Source organism: Saimiri boliviensis, chromosome 1 (genome assembly GCF_048565385.1).
Source record: "Saimiri boliviensis isolate mSaiBol1 chromosome 1, mSaiBol1.pri, whole genome shotgun sequence".
Lineage (NCBI taxonomy): Eukaryota > Metazoa > Chordata > Mammalia > Primates > Cebidae > Saimiri > Saimiri boliviensis.
Genome location: NC_133449.1, coordinates 76,503,098 through 76,519,959, shown reverse-complemented (window position 1 = coordinate 76,519,959; position 16,862 = coordinate 76,503,098). Strand labels below are relative to the sequence as shown.

The following is a 16,862-nucleotide window of genomic DNA, read 5'->3' as shown; positions in this document are numbered from 1 at the left end:
TTTAATGTGAAATTTTCTCTTTAATGTGTTATAAATTCCATCAAATATAACCAATTAGGATTATTTGTCACTGATCTACTAGCATAGAGTAATAAGCTTATAGACATTATTTTGAATGTAACTACTTTAATTAGCATAATTGTATTTAAAAGTTAGATTGTGTTGTCAGTGCTGACATTTTTGGGAATATATAGTATAGTTTATGAGTCAAGCTTCTGAACCAAAAGTTTTACTTTGAGCCCGATTCCCACCTTACTAGCCAGCAGGTGACCTTGGGCAAGCCAACCTATTACAACCCTGGGTCCATGTCCATAAAGTGAAGACATCATAACCTGTCCTACCTACCTTACAAGCTTCCTATACAGATCAACTACGTCAACATATGTAAGATTTTTTTGACAACTGTCAAGTACTATAAAATGACAATTACAGATAAATCAGTGAAGTTAACCATCAATAATATTTATGCCTATAACTAAAAGCTTTTAACAAAACAGCTTAATAACAAGTGGTCAGGTAAGCAAAGAAAGAGTGTATTATACACACTATATTCCTCACCTACTCTACTGAGTCTTAATCTTTGGAAAGATAATTCATTTTAAGGGGAAAAAAATCTGTTAAGGTATCTGTTAGTATTTATACAAACAAGCTGCAACTACTATTCAAAAACAGGAGAGTTTTTTTTATCCACTAGGAGTACATTCTTTAATAGAACTGTATTAGAATAAGAATTCCATACAAATAGAATATATACCTTAACATAAGAAAGCAAGGAAAGAATATTTTACATTACATAGAACATTCAGGTGATTCAATCAAGTTACCCCTCTAACCAAATACTTCTTTTCCCTATTTACTACAAACATTGCAGTCAGTCGGTATATGCCAACAATCATATAGTTTTAACATCCAGTAGTGTGAAGTACACCTGACTGTTTCCAAAGGGAACAGAGGTGATGCAGTCTTCGTTTCAGGAGAGAAGAAGGGACTGAATTACTGTCTGCTTTTTTTTTTTTTTTTTTTTTTTTTTTTTTACCATTTCTGACTTCTTTATTATCTGTAGCCTTTGGAAACTAATCACATGAAACTACAAAATTAGCAAATGTCTTGAAATCTGTATATAAAACATAAATTACCTCTAATTTCAAACTCTCATTTATTAGTGTACCACTCAATCTTTTAAAAAAATGAAAAAGATGCCGGGCGCGGTGGCTCAAGCCTGTAATCCCAGCACTTTGGGAGGCCGAGGCGGGTGGATCACAAGGTCAAGAGATCGAGACCATCCCGGTCAACATGGTGAAACCCCGTCTCTACTAAAAATACAAAAAATTAGCTGGGTATGGTGGCGCGTGCCTGTAGTCCCAGCTACTCAGGAGGCTGAGGCAGGAGAATTGCTTGAACCCAGGAGACGGAGGTTGCGGTGAGCCGGAGATCGCGCCATTGCACTCCAGCCTGGGTAACAAGAGCAAAACTCCATCTCAAAAAAAAAAAAAAAAAAAAAAAATGAAAAAGAAAAAAAAAGCGGCTCCAAAGATAGTCTTATACCATTCTTTAAAAAAGGAAACTGTTCCTTTTAACTTTACACCCACCCCACGCCCCAATTTCGAAACATCATTTAATTGTCTTGGTCATGGACATTTCCAAGATGAGATTTTGTATTTCGCTCCCATAGCTTCTGGTTATCAGAAAACCCATGCTTTCCTTTATTGAAAGAGTTTGGTCCAGCTGATGTTGGCGTATCCCTTCCAATATTCTTCATCCTCATCTTCGCTTCTGGAGGCATTTCTTCTGGTTCACTATCTTCATCTTCATTAAAAGCTGCTGCTACTGAAAGTGTTTTAGGAGCAAGAGTTGGAACAGTTTCTTTAGGCTTACTTGATCCAAGTTTGATGGATATGGCTGATGCTTTCTTTGTCGTCTGACTACCTATGGCAAACTTTCTTTGTCGTCTGACTACCTACTGTCTGCTTTTTAATGTTTCAACTAACCATTCCATTGCCTCATCAAAGCCAGTGCCTTTGTTGCTGACGTTTTGAATATCTGCCATTTTCAGTCCTTGAAGACAGGTAGCCCAAGTGAATCTGCCATCTCTGAAGGAGTCATGGCCTGTTCCATGTCCTGTTTATTTGCAAACACCACTAAAATGGCTTTTCTCAGCTCTTCTTCCTCCAACATGGCAACTAACTCTGATTTGGAAATGCCAATTCGGTCTCGGTCACAACTGTCTACATAAATAACTGCATCTGTGTTTGAATAGTAACATCTCCAGTATGGCCTGATACTCGTCTGTCCTCCTAAATCCCAGACTTTGAATTTAAGGTTTTTGCATGTCACCGTCTCTACATTAAATCCAATGGTAGGTATAGTAGTAACGACTTCTTCAACTTGTAATCTGTACAAAATTGTGGTTTTTCCTGCTCCATCTAATCCCAAAATTAAAATCGTCAATTCCCGAGTTCCAAACAGACTGGAAAGACACCCATGATGAACCCCCTGTCTGCCCTCGCCAATCCTCAGTGATTCCTTGGCCTCCGGCTGCAGCTCTGAATCAATTTCCTCGCTAGCCCAGTCAACCAGCAACTTCGACGTTGGACTCCAGGCGAGGAGCTTTTTTTTTTTTTCTTTTTTTTGGAGGGGGGCAGAGTCTCACTGTCATTACCCAGGCTGGAGTTCAGTGGAGCAGAGATTGTGCCACTGAACCTCCGCCTCCCAGGTTCAAGTGATTCTTCTTCCTTAGCCTCCTGAGTAGCTGGGATTACAAGCATGGTACCACCATACCCAGCTAATTTTTGTATTATTAGTACACAGGGGGTTTCACCATGTTGATCAGGCTGGTCTTGAACTCCTGACCTCGTGATCCAACCGACTCGGCCTACCCAAGTTCTAGGATTACAGGCATGAGCCACCGTGCCTGGCCTTATTCTGTTTATTTATCAAGCTTCAACATCAACTGTTTCCACAAATTTGTTCCAATCCAATTTTCTCTGCAAACAACCGCATCCACGGGCTCCATGTTTCTGTACCACACTCCCACCCCTGACTCTGAACTAGAGTGAACAAGTACTCATTCTAGTTCAGTGGCATATAACTCTTTAAACATTCTAAGCGGGAAAATCTGGTTGATCCACAGCAGCCCCCCCCAATCCATCAAGTCAAGGGCCTAACTTTAATCCAATCAGCAATAGCTAAGAGTAAGGTCTTTCAAGAAATGTAAGCAAGATAAACTGTCAAAAAGCAGCTGTGGCCGGGAAGAAAAACCTGTAATCTACCATAGTAAAGTATAGAGAAGACCAGTTTTATATTACATGAATTCTCAATTAGCTGAATAACCTACATTGGAGACCATTTTTAATTTCTACAGGATTTAGGAGAACTATAACATTAACAGATGAATCATATTAAAAGGCAAAAAAAGGCTAGGCATGGTGGCTCGAGTCTGTAAATCCCAGCACTTTGGGAGGCTGAGGTGGGCAGATTGCCCAAGGCCAGGAGTTCGAGACCAACCTGACCAACATGGAAAAACACTGTCTCTACTAAAAATGCAAAATTAGCTGGGCATGGTGGTGCATGCCTGTAATCACAGCTACTCGGCAGGCCGAGGCAGAAGAATTGCTTGAAACCGAGAGGCAGAGGTTGCAGTGAGCCAAGATCGCACCATTGCACTCCAGCCTGGGCAACAAGAGCGAAACTCCATCTCAAAAAAAAAGAGGTTAGAAGGCATTTGGGAAGGCCTCAGAAAAAAAGGGGGAAAGTGAGGCTAAAAAGATAAGTCTGGGCTAAACTGTGTTATAACCTATATGCCAGGATAAGGAGTTAGGACTTGATATTCTCAGACAATGAAGAGCTTTAACAGTTTAAGAATGTAACAGGTGACATCATAATCACATGCTGCATTTTAGACAGGTAACTCCGAAGATACAGCTGCACAGTATTAAAAATGTTTCAAATCGCCGGGCGCGGTGGCTCACGCCTGTAATCCCAGCACTTTGGGAGGCCGAGGCGGGTGGATCACGAGGTCGAGAGATCAAGACCATCCTGGTCAACATGGTGAAACCCCGTCTCTACTAAAAATTCAAAAAACTAGCCGGGCGTGGTGGCGTGTGCCTGTAATCCCAGCTACTCAGGAGGCTGAGGCAGGAGAATTGCCTGAACCCAGGAGGCGGAGGTTGCGGTGAGCCGAGATCGCGCCATTGCACTCCAGCCTGGGTAACAAGAGTGAAACTCCGTCTCAAAAAAAAAAAAAAAAAAAAAAAATGTTTCAAATCTATAATTAAAAACACCAAAACAAGGCTGGATACAGTGGCTCAAGCCTATAATCACAGCACTTTGGGAGGCTGAGGCGGGTGGATCACCTGGCCAACATGGTGAAACCCCATCTCTACTAAAAATACAAAAATTAGCCAGGTGTGATGGCATGTGCCTATAATCCCAATTACTTGGGAGGCTGAGGCAGGAGAATTGCTTGAACCCAGGAGGCAGAGGTTGCAGCAAACTTAGACTGCACCACTGCACTCCAGCCTAGAGTACAAGAGCGAAACTGTCACACAAAAAAAACACCAAAACACTGAAATCTAAAACAGAGATAAAACACAGACACAGGCCGGGCGCAGTGGCTCAAGCCTGTAATCCCAGCACTTTGGGAGGCCGGGGCGGGTGGATTACAAGGTCAAGAGATCGAGACCGTCTTGCGTCTTGGTCAACGTGGTGAAACCCCATCTCTACTAAAAATACAAAACATTAGGCCGGGCGCGGTGGCTCAAGCCTGTAATCCCAGCACTTTGGGAGGCCGAGGCAGGTGGATCATGAGGTCGAAAGATCGAGACCATCCTGGTCAACATGGTGAAACCCTGTCTCTACTAAAAATACAATAAAACTAGCTGGGCATGGTGGCGCGTGCCTGTAATCCCAGCTACTTAGGAGGCCGAGGCAGGAGAATTGCCTGAAAACAGGAGGCGGAGGTTGCGGTGAGCCAAGATGGCGCCATTGCACTCCAGCCTGGGTAACAAGAGCGAAACTCCGTCTCAAAAAAAAAAAAAAAAAAAGATGAAGTCTTGCTAGGTTGCCCAGGATGGCCTTCAACTCCAGGGCTCAGGTGATCCTCTCACCTCAGCCTCCCAAGTAGGTGGAACTACTACAGGCACACATCACACGCCCTCCTAAAATAACACTTTTTAAAGGATAATATAAAGCACAGGTGAAAGTGCCCTTGCACGGGCACGACTAAAAGACTGAAAGATCAGTACATCCTTTCTGGCTAGCAAACAGTATGAAAACAATGAAAAACCTTTTTATTTTTTGACACAGTAAACTCACTTTTAGAAATCTATCTTAAAGAACCAGGGATGTAGTTAAAAGATTTATGTAGAAAGATATACATCTGCAGCATTATAATATGGGAGAACTGGAAAGAGAAATATTAAATTTTATATTTAATATTTAAATGTAAAATGAAATCATACAAAAACATGTTTTCAAAAAAGTAAGTGTGGGTAATGATCAAGCATGTTAGATGAAACAAGATATCAAACTACATTTATCTCTACCTCTATTTTTAAAATATAAATGTGTACAAAAACAATGGAATTTTTTTTTTTTTGAGATGGAGTCTTGCTCTGTTGCCCAAGCTGGAATGCAGTGGCACAATCTCAGCTCACTGCAACCTCTACCTCCCAGGTTCAAGCAATTCTGTCTCAGCCTCCCGAGTAGCAGTAGCTGGGACTACAGGCGTCCACCACCACACCTGGCTAATCTTCATATTTTTAGTAGAGATGAGGTTTCACCATGTTGGCCAGGCTGGTCTCAAACTCCTGACCTTGTGATCCGCCAGCCTTGGCCTCCCAAAGTGCTGGGATTACAGGCGTGAGCCACCATGCCCATCAGGAAAATATTTTAAAGTATCAACAGGAGACATCACTGGGTGATTAGATTATAGGTGATCTAAACTTGAATAGTTGGGTTTTTTTGTTTTGTTTTGTTTTGTTTTTTTTGAGACAGTCTCACTCTGCTCCGTCATCCAGGCTAGACTGCAGTGGTGCAATCTCAGCTCACTGCAATCTCTGCCCCCCGGGTTCAAGTGATTCTTCTGCCTCAGCCTGTAATCCCAGCTACTTGGGAGACTGAGGCACAAGAATTGCTTGATGCATAGGTTACAGGAAGCTGAGATTGTACCACTGCACTCCAGCCTGGGCAACAGAGAGAACTCTGTCTCAAAAAAAAAAAAAATGTAGGCAGGTGTGGTGGCATATACCCATATAGTCCGGGCTACTCGGCAGAGTGAGGCAAGAAATTCGCTTGAGCCCTGAAGGTCAAGGTTGCAGGAGGCAAGAATCACATAATTGCACTCCAGCCTGGATAACAGGCCTAGACCCCGTCTCCAAAGGAAAAAAAAAAAAAAAAGAAATCAAATTTTAGACTGTCTACTGAAGAAGTTATGTTACTAATTGATTTAGTACCTATATACTAATAATATCTAAAGAGCCCTGGGGCCGGGCTCCATGGTTCACGCCTGTAATCCCAGCACTTTGGGAAGCTGAGGCAGGCGTATTACGAGGTCAGGAGTTCGAGGCCAGTCTGACCAACATGGTGAAACCTCGTCACTACAAAAAAAAAAAAAAAAAAAAAGAAGCCCTGGAAACATGTCGTTTTATTAAAGGACTCACTGCAGAATAACAGTATTAAGAAAGATTCTCAGCCACTACAGTGTATCACAGCTGTAACCCCAACATTTTGGGAGGCTGAGGCAAGAGGATCACTTAAGCCCAGGAGCTTGAGGCTGCAGTGAGCTATAATTAGGCCACTGCACTCCAGCATGAGTGACTGTCTCTTAAATAACTAAAAATCAAAAAACTTAAAATTTTTTCAACAAAAAAGATTCTTATTGAGTTACATTTATCACCACTTTTGAATTCCTACAATTACCCCAGAATTATGTCTGAATTTTTGAAAATACATAAAACATGGCCAGGCGCGGTGGCTCAAGCCTGTAATCCCAGCACTTTGGGAGGCCGAGGCGGGTGGATCACGAGGTCGAGAGATGGAGACCATCCTGGTCAACGTGGTGAAACCCCGTCTCTACTAAAAATACAAAAAAATTAGCTGGGCATGGTGGTGCGTGCCTGTAGTCCCAGCTACTCAGGAGGCTGAGGCAGGAGAATTGCTTGAACCCAGGAGGCGGAGGTTGCGGTGAGCCGAGATCGTGCCATTGCACTCCAGCCTGGGTAACAAGAGCGACAGACACTCTGTCTCCAAAAAAAAAAAAAAAGAAAATAAATAAAACATGATCAGCCGGGCGCGGTGGCTCAAGCCTGTAATCCCAGCACTTTGGGAGGCCGAGGCGGGTGGATCACGAGGTCGAGAGATCGAGACCATCCTGGTCAACATGGTGAAACCCCGTCTCTACTAAAAATACAAAAAGTTAGCTGGGCATGGTGGCACGTGCCTGTAATCCTAGCTACTCAGGAGGCTGAGGCAGGAGAATTGCCTGAACCCAGGAGGCGGAGGTTGCGGTGAGCCGAGATCGCGCCATTGCACTCCAGCCTGGGTAACAAGAGCGAAACTCCGTCTCAAAAAAAAAAAAAAAAAAAAAAAAAAAAACATGATCAATATTTTTACTTTGCCAACCAAACAATGGTGATTCGGCTAGATCATCATAAAATTTATACAGTGTAACTACTAAGAACTTTTAGGACCTGGAAGGGTGGCTCATGACTATAATCCCAACACTTTGGGAGGCCAAGGGAGGCGGATCACCTGAGGTCAGGAGTTCAAGACCAGCCTGGTCAACATGGTGAAACCCAGTATCTACTAAAATTACAAAAATTAGCCAGGTATGCCAGGCGCCGTGGCTCACGCCTGTAATCCCAGCACTTTGGGAGGCCGAGGCGGGTGGATCACGAGGTCAGGAGATCGAGACCATCCTGATCAACATGGTGAAACCCCGTCTCTACTAAAAATGCAAAAAATGAGCTGGGCATGGTGGCGCGTGCCTGTAATCCCAGCTACTCGGGAGGCTGAGGCAGGAGAATTGCCTGAACCCAGGAGGCGGAAGTTGCGGTGAGCCAAGATCGCGCCGTTGCACTCCAGCCTGGGTAACAAGAGCGAAACTCCGTCTCAAAAAAAAAAAAAAAAAAATTAGCCAGGTATGGTGGCACATTCCTATAAGCCCAGCTATTCAGGAGGCTGAGGCAGGAGAATCACTTGAACCCAGGAGGCAGAGGTTATAGTGAGCCGAGATCATGCCACTGCACTCCAGCCTGGGCAACAAGAACAAAACTCCATTAAAAAAAAAAAAAACTTTTAGTCTAATCGGGGATTAAGTCCTGTGGTTCCACCAAACACAGTCACATGTAACCCTAAGCAAGTCATATAAACTCTCTCAACTGTGGTTCTCTCATGTGAAAAGAATGATAGAAGTACCTCCCTCAAAGAAGTGATTAAATCAGCAGCATGCTAAGCATGTAAAGTACTTATGTACCTAACACAAACTGCTCAATGAAGTATTCTGCTTTAAAAACAAAACACACTGAGATCACCTAAGGTCAGGAGTTCTAGACCAGCCTGGCCAACTTGGTGAAATCCCATCTCTACTAAAAATAGAAAAATTAGCAGGGCATGGTGAGAGGCACCTGTAGTCCCAACTACTTGGGAGGCTGAGGCAGGAGAGTAACTTGAACCTGGGGGGCGGGGAGGTTGCAGTGAGCCGAGATCACGCCATTGCACTCCAGCCTAGGGGACAGAGCAAGACTCCATTTCAAATTAAAAAAAAAGAAAAAGAGGCCTGGCGCGGTGGCTCAAGCTTGTAATCCCAGCACTTTGGGAGGCCAAGGCGGGTGGATCACGAGGTCAAGAGATCGAGACCATCCTGGTCAACATGGTGAAACCTTGTCTCTACTAAAAAAACATACAAAAAATGAGCTGGGCATGGTGGCACGTGCCTGTAATCCCAGCTACTCAGGAGGCTGAGGCAGGAGAATTGCCTGAACCCAGGAGGTGGAGGTTGCGGTGAGCCGAGATCGCGCCATTGCACTCCAGCCTGGGTAACAAGAGCGAAACTCTGTCTCAAAAAAAAAAAAAGAAAAGAAAAAGAAAACACAACAAATAATCTGCAAATACAGATATTGGACTAGCTGAGTTCCATCTCAATTTTGACTACGCAGGTTGACAAGCGATCTTGGCCAACTATTTATCCTTTCAGAAGTTCAACTTCTTCACCAACTAGTATTATGATACAACACCTGCTCTTGACTATCTCATATGAATTACCCATTTTGGACAGTTTGGTAAACTATAACCCACTAAACAAATACAAAGAATAAAATCTACAACATATAAATGGTTCAAAACAATGTACACCAGGCGCAGTGGCTCATGCCTCTAAGCTCAGCACTTCGGGAGACTGAGGAGGGCAGATCACAAGGTCAGGAGTTCCAGACTAGCCTGGCCAACATAGTGAAACCCCATCTCTACTAAAATTACAAAAATTAGTCCTTACTCTTATCAAAAAGTCTGTGCCTAACTGATTTAAAGTTGTACTACCCAAATTATCTCTACTCTTTCACTTAAAACACAATTATTTGGCCAGGCATGGTGGCTCACGCCTGTAATCCCAGCACTTTGGGAGGTTGAGGCCGGAGAATGGCTTGAACACAAGAGTTTGAGACTAGCCTGGGCAACAAGGCAAGACCCTGTCTCTATTAACACACACACATACACAATTTGCTAGAAATGGTAGGGGGAAGGGAGGGATAGGGAGAGATTTGGTAAAGGATACAAAATTAGTGAGGTAGGAAGAATAAGTTCTAGTGCTCAATACTACTACAGAATGACTACAATTAACAATAACACATGATACAAGCCAGGCAGGGTGGCTCATGCCTGTAATCCCAGCACTTTGGGAGGCCAAGGCAAGCCAATCACTTGAGTTCAGAAGTTCAACACAAGCCTGGCCAACATGGTAAAACCCTATCTCTACTAAAAATACAAAAATTAGCCAGGCTTGGTAGCACATACCCGTAGTCCCAGCTACTCGGGAAGATGTGACAAGAGGATTGCTTAAACCCAGGAAGTGGAGGCTGCAGTGAGCCAAGACCACTACACTCCAGCATGGGCAACAGGAGAGAACCTCGTCTCAAGAAAACAATAATGTATGATACAGTTCAAACAGCTAAAAGGAGGATATGAATGTTCCCAACAAATAAATGTTTGAGATAATGGATATATTATCTTGAACTGATCACTGTACATTTTATGTATTGAAACATCACTAAGTACCCCATGAACATGTAAAATTATTTATCAACTAAAAAAAAATTTTTTAACAAAATTTTTAGGCTGGGCCCACTTATGGGCTTATGCCTGTAATCCAAGCAATTTGGGAGGCTGAGGTAGGCAGATCACCTGAGGTCAGGAGTTCCAAGTCCAGCCTGGCCAACATGGCAAAACCCCACCACTGCTAAAAATACAAAACTTGCCGGGCGCAGTGGCTCAAGCCTGTAATCCCAGCACTTTGGGAGTCCGAGGCAGGCAGATCACCTGAAGTCAGGAGCTCCAGACCAATCTGACCAACACAAAGAAACCCTATCTCTACTAAAAAAACAAAATTAGCAGGGTGTGGTGGGAAATGCCAGTAATCCCAGCTACTCAGGAGGATGAGGCAGGAAAACTGCTTGGACCTTGGAGGCGGAGGATGGAGTGAGCTGAGATTGCACGACTGCATTCCAGCCTGGGCAACAAGAGTGAAACTCTGTCTCAAAAAAAAAAGAAAATACATATATAACACACACACGCACGCACGCGCACGCACACACGCACGCACACACACACACACACACACACACACACACACAGGCCAGGTGAGGTGGCACATGCCTGTAGTCCCAGATCCTCAGGAGGCTGAGGCAGGAGAATCACTTGAACCCGGGAGGGGGAGGTTGCAGTGAGCCAAGATAGCACCACTGCACTCCATCCCAGGTGAGAGCCAGGTATTTCAAAAAACAATTTTAGGCCGGGTATGGTGGCTCACGCCTGTAATCCCAGCACTTTGGGAGGCCGAGGCGGGCGGATCACCTAAGGACAGGAGTTCAAGACCACCCCGGCCAACATGGTGAAATCCCGTCTCTATAAAAAATAATAATAAATAAGCCGGGCGCGGTGGCTCACGCCTGTAATCCCAGCACTTTGGGAGGCTGAGGCGGGTGGATCACGAGGTCAAGAGATCGAGACCATCCTGGTCAACATGGTGAAACCCCGTCTCTACTAAAAATACAAAAAACTAGCTGGGCGTGGTGGCACGTGCCTGTAATCCCAGCTACTCAGGAGGCTGAGGCAGGAGAATTGCCTGAAGCCAGGAGGCGGAGGTTGCGGTGAGCCGAGATCGTGCCATTGCACTCCAGCCTGGGTAAGAAGAGCGAAACTCCGTCTCAAAAAAAAAATAATAATAATAATAATAAATAAAAATTTAAAAATGCATATTATACTCTTACTTGCTTGTCCAGGTAACCTTCTCTACATGTGACCAGTGTTTATAAATTTGACAAGAAACACAGCTTTTGGCTTTTTTAAAGAGAATGGTCTTACTATGTTATCCAGGCTAGTCTTGAAATCTCAGCCTCAAACAATCCTCCTATCTCAGCCTCATACAAAGCTGACATTACAGAGGTGCGCCAACACGTCTGGCTGTTTTGTGATGCTGGTTTAATACTAATTATCGCCGGGCGCGGTGGCTCAAGCCTGTAATCCCAGCACTTTGGGAGGCTGAGGCGGGTGGATCACGAGGTCAAGAGATTGAGACTATCCTGGTCAACATGGTGAAACCCCGTCTCTACTAAAAATACAAAAAATTAGCTGGGCATGGTGGCGCATGCCTGTAGTCCCAGCTACTCAGGAGGCTGAGACAGGAGAATTGCCTGAACCCAGGAAGCGGAGGTTGCGGTGAGCCGAGATCGCGCCATTGCACTCCAGCCTGGGTAACAAGAGCAAAACTCCGTCTCAAAAAAAAAATACTAATTATCTATTTTTCAACAACTGGAAACACCACCCAAAAATATGCACAATTTTATTGCTTCTCTTGGTTGGCTAAACTTATGGGGAGTTGTATTGAAAGATGAATTCTGGGTACATTTTGGGAGAACTTCAACTCTGAATTCTTTTTTTGGAGACAGAGTCCGGATCTGTTGCCCAGGTTGGAGTGCAATGGCACAATCTTGGCTCACTGCAACCTCTACCTTCTGGGTTCAAGCAATTCTCCTGCCTCGGCCTCCCGAGTAGACGGCACTACAGGAACCCACGACCATGCCGGGCTAATTTTGGTATTTTTAGTAGAGACAGGGTTTCTCCATGTTGGTCAGGCTGGTCTCCAAATTCTGAACTCGCAATCCGCCTGCCTCAGCCTCCCAAAGTGCTGAGATTACACGCATGAGCCACTGTACCCAGCCAACTCTGCTTTTTTTTTTTTTTTTTTTTGGCGACAGTCTTGCTCTGTCAGCCAGGCTGAAGTGCAATGGCACAATATCGCCTCACTGCAACCTCCATCTCCTGGGTTCAAGCAATTATCTTGCCTCAGCCTCCTGATTAGCTGCGCTTACAGGTGCACGCCATCACACCTCGCTAATTTTTGTATTTTCTTTTTTTCTTTTTTTTTTTTTTTTTTGAGACGGAGTTTCGCTCTTGTTACCCAGGCTGGAGTGCAATGGCGCGATCTCGGCTCACCGCAAACCTCCGCCTCCTGGGTTCAGGCAATTCTCCTGCCTCAGCCTCCTGAGTAGCTGGGATTACAGGCATGCGCCACCATGCCCAGCTAATTTTTTGTATTTTTAGTAGAGACGGGGTTTCACCATGTTGACCAGGATGGTCTCGATCTCTTGACCTCGTGATCCACCCGCCTCGGCCTCCCAAAGTGCTGGGATTACAGGCTTGAGGCACCGCGCCCGGCTAATTTTTGTATTTTCACTAGAGACAGGGTTTCTCCATGTTGGTCAGGCTGGTCTCAAACTCCTGACCTTGTGATCCCCTGCCTCGGCCTCCCAAAGTGCAGGGATTACAAACATGAGCCACCGCACCTAGCCCCAACTCTGATTTTCTAAATCAAGGTTGAACTGACGCTCATCTTTGTACAAGTTATGGGGTGGGGGAGAAGGACAGACTTTATAGGTAATTATTGCAAATAGTATCACAAGAAACACATAATCGCCGGGCGCGGTGGCTCAAGCCTGTAATCCCAGCACTTTGGGAGGCCGAGGTGGGTGGATCACGAGGTCAAGAGATCGAGACCATCCTGGTCAATATGGTGAAACCCCGTCTCTACTAAAAATACAAAAAATTAGCTGGGCATGGTGGCACATGCCTGTAATCCGAGCTACTCAGGAGGCTGAGGCAGGAGAATTGCCTGAAGCCAGGAGGCGGAGGTTGCGGTGAGCCGAGATCGCGCCATTGCACACCAGCCTGGGTAACAAGAGCGAAACTCCGTCTCAGAAAAAAAAAAAAAAACACATAATCTACTTCAAGTTTTATCAAGTTCCAACGGTTGATGTTCATTATCGTGCTCCATCATAGCCATGGATAAAGATCTACAGGAAAAAAAAAAAAAAAACTTGCAATGGTGTGGTATCAACTACATATAAAATTGTTGAATTTTTTTTTTTGAGATGAAGTTTTGCTCTTGTTGCCCAGGCTGGAGTGCAATGGCGCAATCTCGGCTCACTGCAACCCCCGACCTCCCAGGTTCAAGAGATTCTTGTGCCTCAGCCTCCCAGAGTAGCTGGGATGCTGGTCTTGAACTTCCAATCTCAAGTATCTGCTCACCTCAGCTTCCCAAAGTGCCAGGATTACAGGCATGAGCTACCGGGCCCAGCCATAAGTGTTCTAAAAAAGGAAGGATCACTGTGAGATTACTGTTTAGAAGGCAAATTTTTTAACTGAGCCTTAAAGGAAATATTAAGAAACTTTTTTTTTTTTTTTTTTTTTTGAGACGGAGTTTCGCTTTTGTTACCCAGGCTGGAGTCCAGTGGCGCAATCTGGGCTCACCGCAACCTCCGCCTCCTGGGTTCAAGCAATTCTCCTGTCTCAGCCTCCTGAGTAGCTGGGATTACAGGCATGTGCCACGATGCCCAGCTAATTTTTTGTATTTTTAGTAGAGACTAAAATGGGGTTTCACCATGTTGACCAGGACGGTCTCGATCTCTTGAAGTCGTGATCCACCCGCCTCGGCCTCCCAAAGTGCTGGGATTACAGGCTTCAGCCACCGCGCCCAGTCGAAACTAAATATTTTTAGACTCCACTGGCTCATACACAAATAGAAAATCCTTACTTGTTCATTAAAAAAGGTTGCTTAGATGGTGTGTATGACCAGATTTTGTGAACTTAGTTGGACTATATTTACTTAAAGGTAATAAAGGCTAAATTTTTTTTTTTTCTTTTTCTTTTTTTTTTTTTTTTTGAGACGGAGTTTCGCCCTTGTTACCCAGGCTGGAGTGCAATGGCGCGATCTCGGCTCACCGCAACCTCCGCCTCCTAGGCTCAGGCAATTCTCCTGCCTCAGCCTCCTGAGTAGCTGGGATTACAGGCACGTGCCACCATGCCCAGCTAATTTTTTGCACTTTTAGTAGAGACGGGGTTTCACCATGTTGACCAGGATGGTCTCGATCTCTCGACCTCGTGATCCACCCGCCTCGGCCTCCCAAAGTGCTGGGATTACAGGCTTGAGCCACCGCGCCCGGCCAATTTTTTTTTTCTTAAGACGGAGTCTTGCTGTCACCCACGCTGAAATGCAGTGGGGCAATCTTGCGATACTGGCTCACTGCAGCCTTGGTCTCCCGGGTTCCAGCAATTCTCCTGCCTCAGCCTTCTGGGCAGCTGGGAATGCAGGTGCACGCCACCACGCCCGGCTAATTTTTCTATTTTTTTAGAAAGTAGAGACAGGGGTCCACCATGTTGGCCAGGCTGGTCTTGAACTCCTGACCTCAGGTGATCCACCGGCCTTGGCCTCCCAAAGTGCTGGGATTACAGGTGTGAGCCATTGCATCTCGCCATAAAAGCTAAATTCTGTTTCAATTCTCCACAGTTCCCTCTATAAATGCACTGCATTTTTCAGTGTTTCTAACCAAAGTTCTAGGGGTTTCCCAGATAATCTGCAATAAGACCTTTCATTATGACCAAGATACCACCTCTAAGATAAACTTCACTTTCTTTAGATGTTATATTTAAAATTTTTGAAGTTTAAAATATTTTAAAATCAGGCTGCTCTGCCTATGGAGTAGCCATTCTTTTATTCCTTTACTTCCTTAATAAACTTGCTTTCACATACACACACACACACACACACACACAATCAACAAAATTACTTGTTCCTCACATTACATAGCAAAGCTATTAATTTTCCAAGTTGATCATAACAATCCTAATCACACGATTTATACCTGAAATATAAAATACAGTAAGTACTGAGGATTTGTTTCCCTTATCATAAACCACCTGCACCAGAAATAAAAATCTCAAAATACATACAAATAATCTTAAAATTCTAGGATACTTTAGGATGACACAAATTCTAGAACCTATAGTTGGAATATGTGCAAAAGCCTACTTCCACCTGTCAGGAAATAAATACAGAGTTGAAATTAAGTTAAAACCCTTCCACTTTTATTATTGCCTTTGGTCATCAAAGTGACACTCAAACACAAAGTAAAATTCAAATACAAACAGCATGGTACATTTTTTTTTTTTTTTTTTTTTTTTTTGAGACGGAGTTTCGCTCTTGTTACCCAGGCTGGAGTGCAATGGCACCATCTCGGCTCACCGCAACCTCCACCTCCTGGGTTCAGGCAATTCTCCTGCCTCAGCCTCCTGAGTAGCTGGGATTACAGGCACGCGCCACCACGCCCAGCTTATTTTTTGTATTTTTTTTTTTTTAGTAGAGACGGGGTTTCACCATGTTGATCAGGATGGTCTCGATCTCTTGACCTCGTGATCCACCCGCCTCGGCCTCCCAAAGTGCTGGGATTACAGGCTTGAGCCACCGCGCCCGGCCGGCACATTTTATAAATTAATTGTTTTAGTGAATTGTATTACAAAGTCAGTCTGAAAGTCTGTCGAAATATCACAAACAGAATGCAAATCCAAAATCCACATAAACTGTTCATAAGTGAACATTTTTTTAACAATCAACTTCTTGTAAATTGATCCCTTCATCTAATTCACCTCTGCCAACTAGGCTTTTAGGCCCAGAATTAGTTGATTTGCAACATAGCTTCTATAAGCTGAAATACCATCTTGCAAGGGTCGAGAATAAAAATAAAAGCCGGAAAATATCAACATACTCTCTTTAATAATAAGAAGTATCAGGTAAAAGGCCTTTCCTTCCAGGAGAGATGGGCCATAACTATTCTGGGATGGTGTGTGTAAGTACAGTGCTCTGCTTAACAGAATTTACCATTAAAACGGTGAATGCTACACTGAAGAAGAAAATCATTAACAAATTTCATTTAAAAATAGGTATGAAGGTTCCAATCATCACTATCACAGTTCATTTTCAGCTATTTAAGGTCTGGCAGAAGTGTTTAAGACACCCACACACACACAAGGGAGAGAAAAACCACCACCCTGCTCCCAAGGAGTTTAATGAAAATTAGCAGGTAAGAGAGGCCTCCGCAGCACGCTGGAAATCAAAGAGGGCGGCCGGAAGGTCTGGACTGCGGAGGAAAGCCTCGTCCTCCGACCCCACCTCCCCACACCTTCCTGGCAGGGCGAAGGGGGCAAAGGCGACGAGGAGCTCATTACTGCCTTTATTAATTGACACCTGTAATGAGGAAACTTTCCGAGAGCCCCGAGAGCCCGGACCCGGCCGGGCCGCAGCTCCGCGGAGGCCGCCT

General features: G+C 44.4%; 1 protein-coding gene and 1 pseudogene across 1 annotated transcript in view; both read right to left on the bottom strand.

The window, feature by feature from the left end:
• USP34 (ubiquitin specific peptidase 34) overlaps positions 1–16,862 on the bottom strand; it is a 301,960-nt gene that overhangs the window by 284,535 nt on the left and 563 nt on the right. The gene's annotated exons all lie outside the window — the stretch shown is intronic.
• LOC101034479 (ADP-ribosylation factor-like protein 1 pseudogene) lies at positions 1,772–16,767 on the bottom strand (annotated as a pseudogene).